The sequence below is a fragment of the Desmodus rotundus genome, chromosome 2 (assembly GCF_022682495.2).
Source record: "Desmodus rotundus isolate HL8 chromosome 2, HLdesRot8A.1, whole genome shotgun sequence".
NCBI classification, from domain to species: Eukaryota; Metazoa; Chordata; class Mammalia; order Chiroptera; family Phyllostomidae; genus Desmodus; species Desmodus rotundus.
This window is the reverse complement of record NC_071388.1, coordinates 191,742,549-191,750,949: the sequence shown is the minus strand read 5'-3', so window position 1 is coordinate 191,750,949 and position 8,401 is coordinate 191,742,549.

Here is an 8,401-nt window from a genome sequence, read left to right as displayed (position 1 = left end):
AAGTAGCTTACCAGAGTAATATATCCACCAGGTTGGAGAAAAAAATATCAATCCATGTGGGCTGGGCTGCAATTAAGGAGGAAAGAAAAATGGCTCTTCTAGAGTCATCTTTTCGATGCACAGAGGACTAACAAATAGGCACAAGTAGTTCAATGGACAGTAGCTTGGGCAGGGCAGTGATTGTGTTTAGGTGCAGAAAACAGATTCACAGCAGTGTTTAGAGAACATTGTAAAATATTGATATATTTAATTTCATCACATCAGTTAGGAAATATTTTACTAGCAGAAATATGCATAAATTATAAAACTAGAAAAGTTCCTAGTATGTAAGCATATATTCAAGAAATGTTTATTGAATGAATGCAAATACGTATAAAATGTAAAATAATTATGAGCACATGCTCATGAAAAAAGTGACGAACTAAAACATCATAAACTATGTGTAGGTATGTTTATGGACACTTTCTTATTAGGCAGATAGTAGCACAAACCAAAAAACAGACAAATAGATGAACACATAGCAACAGGGTTCCGGCAGGCAGGTAGTTTGAGAACTACTGGGATAGTAAACCCCATTCTTCATAGGAGCCGAAATTAGACCCAGTTATCAGCTTCTGCACAAATTACTTAATTCAAGACTCTCAAACACAAACATCTACAGAAGCTCAGAAGGAACGCAGTGAAAAAGGGATCCAGACCTACTGGAAATGGTGAGCGTGGAATAAGCAAGAGGTCACTTGCTCGGTTCCCAGGGGCAGGATTTCTCAGCGCTAGCAGACAGTTACTGTGGTGCCGAAGAGAGCGTTCCATAAGGCCAGACGTTCCAGGTTTTTAATACCTTTAAACATTGGCAATTCCATTTTTTAAGAAAATGTGGCATAAGCCAAACAAAACATATCCACAGGCCAAATTTGGTTCTTGGACTCTTAAATTTGAGCTTGAATTTAAAAGCATCATTTTTTCAGTGGTTCTTGACATTTCAGACCACAAACCCCTTTAAGAATCTGATGAAATTATGGATACTTATCTCAGGAAAATCTCTGTAAAATGATGTTTTGCATAAAATTTCAGGATGTTTGTGAATCCCCTGAAGATTATAGACTATTAAGGACGCCACAGACCTCGTGCAAGAACCCTTCCTTGAACAAATGCAAAAGTTAAAATGTCATAATGACGTCTCTTTCTTCTTTAACTGACAGAAAGCTCAGACCCAGATCTGTGGCTCAGATGGAATAACTATGTAAAAGCTTCTCAGGTCTACTTTTCTGTTTGGTTTTTCTGCTTCATCCTGACCTTCTAAATTTTCTTCTACTTTTTGAAATTATGGATTCTTTATTTATATTTTAAGTTTCTATTTTATTGCCAGCCTTTTTGAAATCTATTTAATATTTTTGAGAAATAAATTAATAACAATAGTTTATTGCAACACGAATAATACTAATTTGCACATATCAGGTAAAAAAGTAAATGCTGCTGTGAGCTGGTGACAATCCTCACACCTTTCTTTTCTCCTGATTGGTTATTCCTTCCCTCTCATCCTGACTGTGTTTTTTATGTCACAGTGGTGCTCAGAGTTCTTCACAGTTGTCCCTAACCCAAGCCTGTTGTCCATCGCAGAAATCTATGTCCTCAATCTGCTTTGGGTGGACCCTCTGAGCCCCCTGCTGATGTCTTTCTCTTTCAGCAGAACTTCTAAAGCACTTCCTGTCTATCTCCTCTTGACAATCATAACCCGCTCTATAATGCTATTAAATGTTTCACATGACTGTGCCATAGCGTCACATAGAGTTTGGTGTTATGCCCCTGTTTCTATAAGCGCCTCAGCATTTGTCAGAGTGGCGAGCCTAGATAAAGGCTTAGTAGACACAAAGTTCGATTGTACTGCTGCTGATTTCAAAGCCCCTATTTTTCCACTTCTTTCAAATAGGGCAAATCACTCAAAGAACATGTCATTTTTAAAATCAGCTTTCACCTGGTGATGAAATGAAACCTGGGTCCTCAGGGAAACAGGAGGATTTGGGCGGATGAAGGATATTCCTGTTCGGAAGCTGTAAGAACTAATGCCGTAACTGATTTTCCTGGATTCTAGGGATGATTAAGCGGCCATAGGTCACTGAGAAATGGAAGATTAACTAGAGAATATGTTCTGTGCTATATAGTAGTAAGCTGGAAGTTTACTGCTGGGGATTTTGATAAATTTTACTACTGGAGTTTACTACTGTGGCATTTAAAGCTAGGGTTTTGATGATTTTTCAACCCATTTTGCATTTTTTTATCAAACCTGTGCTATTAGAGTACAAGTTACCAGACATTAGATGTAGCCTGTTACTCATTGCAACACATAGCCTTCAAAGAAATGCTAATATGGCTTCTAAAGGTTAATGTTGCCGGTGTCAGATTTTTCTAGGCAACAGTTTAAAAGGCTTGACATTTGCTGAGTAGCCCCTGAGAAAGAATCCTCTTATTAAAAGTGCACTTCCTCCTGGAACATAGCATTTAAAGGAGCTAGACTCATTCAGCAAACATTGATTGAGTGCTCTCTATACAGTGGGCCTAATGATATGGGAGAAGGGGAGTCTCTGGCTTTGAGACAGTAGAGATACAGAGACTAAATAAAAACAAACATCTACCCTTTGGCCGCACCTGCCTCTTTGGCAGGGAACACAGAACAGTCAGGACAGGTACCGTGAGTATGGAAAGGAAGACCACCATGCCCCCTAGTGACTCCAGAAGGGGGTGGGGTATAAAACCTTCCCGGAGGAAATGACAAAGAAGCTGAGTTTTCAGAGATGGGTAAGATTAAGAAGTTTACATTTCTGACGTTTATCACCACCATCTACTAACTGCCCACTGTTTCTTACTTATTAAGTTTATATTTGTAAACTGTCATCTAAGGACCAATATCCCTGTAACTAAAATTTTGCATATGCAAACTACTACTGGATATGTAGTAGCTATTCTAAAACCTACGTTTAACTCACTCAGTTGGTAAATTCATTGTAAAGAGTTCAATTGTATAATTTCTTTTTAAAAAGGAATCACTGTGAGCTGGAGTTAGTCCTCACATCTCTCTTTTCTCCTATGCTTTTCTTCTTGTTGGTTATTCCTCTCCATGATTTCATGACCTATAGAATAATAAGGCTTAGTAAATAACTACAATTGAGGAGATATGATAAATTCAAGGGATAATACCCAAGTGCATTCAGTCTTTTTCACTATCAGTTACAGCTGTATACAAGACTAAAAAAAATTCTGAGTGCTTAGGGTAAAGAGGAAGATGGGTTGAATTTGAGAAAACTGTCCATAGTTGTTGGTAAATCTTCATTAAATTTTTTAAGTTATTTTAAAGTTTGTTTTTCAGAATTTTTTTATTTATTGATTTGAGACAGAGAAAGAGAGATTGATTTGTTGTTCTACTTATTTGTGTATTCATTGGCTGATTCTCACATGTACCTTCAGCAGGGATTGAACACAAGCTTGACAAATCCAGGCAACGCTCTGACCAACTTAACTACCAGGCCAGGGAAAATCTTCATTGATTTTGTGCATGAGGAAAGGTACTTCTCTTTAGAAGAAAGAAAGGAGAAATACTTTGGTTATAGAAATGAATGCAAAAGCAAGTAAAAGTGAGAGAACCGCACGGGAAAGACCAAGCTACAATTTGTCTGACAACAGCAGACAAATTAAGTTGAAGCAAAGCAGATGAGGTGACGTGACAGGAACTTAAATGTCTGAGTACTGGGACTGCTCTAGTGAGCGGGAGCCCGGTTAAAATCCCTGGCATCTAGATTTATCACTCAGGCTTCTTCCACCAGAATTTGGTGTCTGTGCTTTATATTGTCATGACTTTGAAAGCTTCAGAGAGGTAGAGCAAACCAACAGACGATGTTGCAGTTTCCCTAGATATTGTTTGGAAGAAAGACATAGCAGTTACAATGTCTCAGCATTTTCATATTCTTCTTTGCACCTCTCACAGCAATATGGAATTTTTAATCCTTCTTGGGAAACTTTAACTTTTTATGCAATTTTTGTACTATTAAGTTTTAAGAACTTACATTTTGATATACATAAATTAAAATTGTTATGCAATTAAGTTTATTGAAGAACTTAACTTATAGTAATTCAAAGCAAGACTAGTAATTGAGAATCATCGTAAGACAACAATATTGTTTATCTTATTTCCATAACCTGTTCTTATACAAGGACACTTCTTTGTTACTCATTAGTTGAAATGTGACTTGAATAGTATATCTGAGACATAGAGTATTTGGTCTCTGCCATGGATGAAGACCTAAAATGATCTTACAGCCACTGTCCTAGGGAAATTGGTTGTCCACTTCCAGTAAGCATCGCTAGAGCATGTTTGTGGCTGAATAAGGGAAAAGTGGAATCAACAAGTCTCTTGTCAGAAGTAATCCCCACTGTTCAAAGCAATGAGAAGGTTCACAGAATTCTAAATAAAGAAATGATTTTTTAAAAAATGATGGCATGACATGGGCCAAATTACAGAAATAGAAAAGCATTAAAGACGGCCAAAGGGAAGTGCATCTCTTCCTTTACCGATTAGCTGTTGGCTGACAATGGCTTGGCTTCTAATGCAACCCAATGCAAAGCAATTTGGGCAATCAAAATACTTCTTCCAAAGCAAATATATTTGTGTAAAGGAGAACAAATGAATTTTATACTGCATTATAATGATTTTTCTATACCAATAGTAAATATAGTATTGAAATAAAGAACAAACTACAGTAACCAGGGGGAGGGGGGAAGGGGATAAGGAGAGAAAGAAGGGAAAGGGTCATCAAGGATCATGTATAAAGGAACCATGGACAAAGCCAAAGAGGGGAAGGATTGAGGGTGGGAGGGTGAGGGTAGGTGGGGCTGGGGAAAGTGGTGGTGGGAAAATGGAGACAATTGTACTTGAACAACAATAATAAAATAAAATAAGCATAAAAAAGAATGTGGACATTTAAAATCATAAATGGGCATTTTTCCAGACTGCCCATTCTTAATTATTTTTGACAATCATTGGATAGAATTAAGTTTGATTTATATCTTTTATCAACTTAATTAATTGTATCAACATGATTTTAAAATTCAAATTAATTCAGGAAAAGTTTCAAAATGATTCAAAACACTCCTTTGATAGAAAATTGACAGAAATGCTAACTGGTAGAGATAACTTCATTTTTCTGACTGTGACTATGCATTGTATTATAAGATTATAATTGCATTTCAAATTTTTATAATTTATATTTTTTCCTACATACACAAACAACACAGATAAATCAAATCTAAAACTGACTAATGATTTTTACCAATTTGAATGACCATAAAGCAATTAAAATTGAGAATTTTTGTTGACAGCTCACCAGCCATACTTAAAACAGTGAGTAAGCAATTGTTTCTTATTCTGCTATATTTTTTGTAGTTAAGTTTTGAGATGAACAACTGACTTGCTGGAGACTATTATTATAATTTAAGAATAGCAAAACAAGATTTCTGAGGGTAAAGTAAGAACATACTTCTTAATGATTATATTTCTCTTATATTAAACTTTAGTCACTTCTAGAAGGTTTGGAAAGACAAGCCATTCTTGATTATTAGAAATCAGAAAGGGTTTCTTTTGAGTTTTCATAATCAAATTCCTGGATTTATAGAAGATTGTATAGGAAAGCAAAAAAAAATACTTGCAAATATATAATACCAAACTGTCTGCTTATAAAATTAGTCTCCATTCACATAACATAAAATTCTCTACGTCTGAAGCTAGCCTGGCTTCTATACTCCCTTTTCTTAAAGTATCTGGAAAATAATGATAAAATACAACACAAATAAAATTTCAAGTCAAAATGCAAATTTTGCACAAGATGTAAACTTTCTTAAAGTTACCAAATGTCATCATGGAGAACTGCTGGGAACACAGGAGAATGAAAATGAAACCATTCAACCACTGTAGAGGAGAAAAGCAGCAGGTGTGATGACAAGATCGAAGCTTCAAAAGAGAATTATTTCAATATCAAAGAATTAGGAGAGATCCTTAGGAAAATGGGGATTGAGGATATCAAGTCTTACTGTCAAAATTATTTCTTTGCCATGTTATACTGTAAACCAACTTATCTTTGGCTCATTCTGAAACTGAGGGTCCTTATGACTTTGATTTAAATTTAGCTTTGAATCCTAGCTCTAGAAATTTTCTCTCTCTCTTTCTCTGTGTCTCCCCCCACCACAACCCCACAACCACCACCTCTCAAAGACAGAGCCTTTTCCCTGGGTAATTAGCTACCCTCTGAGGCCACAGAAGGCAATAGTCCAGGTGTGACTAATGGTCAAATGGTCTGGACCTCCGGCAGGCTAAAGATATCTTGACCTAAATTATGTTTTAGCTCCTCAGCCCTTTAGTAGAATGACCCTCTGGCTCCTTTTCCATGAAACCAGACAGAGGGATGCCAGAGCACACCTCAGAACTGTCCTCAAGACCTGATGAAATGATGTAGTACTCTAACCCCACCTCTGACCAATCAGCTCCCAACACAACCCTGAACCCTTAACCATGATGTGCTGCGATTTTGCCCAATGTGATTTGTAACCTATGCACCACTGGGGAGAAGGGTCTTCAAAGCCTGAGCTTGTCTGCGCTTGGGATTGGCCAATTCCAATAAACGCCCCTTCTGTACTGCAAACTCCTGCACTTCTTTCTGCCAGTGTGCACAGGCAGACAAACTCGAACATTGGGGTTCAATTGCCATCTTTTTCTTCGTTCTTAAGTGAATACATAATTGCAATTATTACCCAAATGTTAAGTATGATATTTATTTTCACAGTTTTATTTCAGTTTTAAAGTACATGCCCATTGAATATCTTTCATCTTCTTCTTCCTCCTACTCCTTCTCTTCTCTTGTTTTTCATTCTCTTTCTTCAGTAAATATTGTGAAATTTGGACCTCAGGGTTAAGAGCATCCACCTTAAGTGGGTTCTCCCCAGGACCAAATAGTGTCTGATCATGAGAACCCTCTGGGGAAAAGTAAAAAAAGTAATGAACTCAAGTGATTTCAATATCAGTATTATGCAAAAGGTGAAAGAGCAGCCACCTTTGGAATAGAGGCTGTAACACTTGTTCTGGAATGCCACCATCTTTGGGGGGTGGAATATCCAAATTCTATGGGTTTTCTCCAGTTATCAACTCTTGACCATCCCTAGCAAGGGAGGAGTCTTTTCAACAGGAGAAGTGATCAGTGGTATTTTTCAGTCTCTTCGTCTCTGTGCCCACCTTACTCATTTATAATCCCAAACTCTTCTTCAAAATAATTTTCTTAAAGCTTAAATAATATCTCTTCTATGCCTTTTTTTCTTTTAATCTCTTGAATCATCTTGCTTCTCCTTCCACCTAAATGCTCTCATTCCTTAAGGTGCTTGTCCTTCTTTTCCTCAATGCTTTCTCCTTGAAAGTCCTGGAAATCAGGGGTCATGTTTGTGGATTGCTTTATGTATTACCTGCTAAATGGGTACACTTTAGAGACCTTTCTAAATACTCTTCGACATTCCCCAAATATTTTTCTAAATGAAAATCAAGTTTGAACAAATGAACAGGTGCAATATGCAAAATCTCAGAAGGAGGACTATTCTATCACTACTTTGCAGTGGGTGGAAACATATCTCTCATATTCTTCCTTTTCATTCTGGATGCTTCCCTTTCATTCTCTTCTTATTCAATGTATTTTTTTTTGTTGCTGTTGTTGATTCTAATTTTCAGAGAATATCATTGCCAAAATAAAATTTCAATCTCCTCCCGGCTTGAATATGGCGGTTGTGACTGAACTACCTCGCTCATTATAATTTAGCCGTGACCATCCATACGCGTGAGGATTAGGAGATATAGGTGCCCACCATCCAAGTACATCCTGAGGAACTGTAGGTAACTTGTTCTTGATCTTTGATCACCCCTAGTTTCAGTGTAGGTGCGTAACAGAAGTGCGTACTAGGCATGCATTTTAGGTTGAGTTATATTAGGGGCTATCTATACTTGCAAATTGTATTCTTCAGATACTGTACAATTGGCCTTAATAGATTATTTTAAAGAAATTTTTGTCAGTGTTGGAGTTCTAAATATAAAAATTGAAATGATTATCTCTTACAAAAACATACTTTATACTTACAGAGAGGTAAGTAAAATGTGCTTTATTGATAAAATTATGAAGTCAACTGTTTTCATGATATTGTTTATTTTGTTTATGCAGAATATTAGCAATATCTTGTTGAAAGGAGCTATTTTGCCATCTAAAATTATGGTGGAAAGCAATCAAAAAGGTTTATTATATTAAAAACAAATTCTTAATTTAAAATTGTTCTTCCTATACTTAATTTAGTGAGTTCAAATATTGATTTTCTCAAACATGAACAT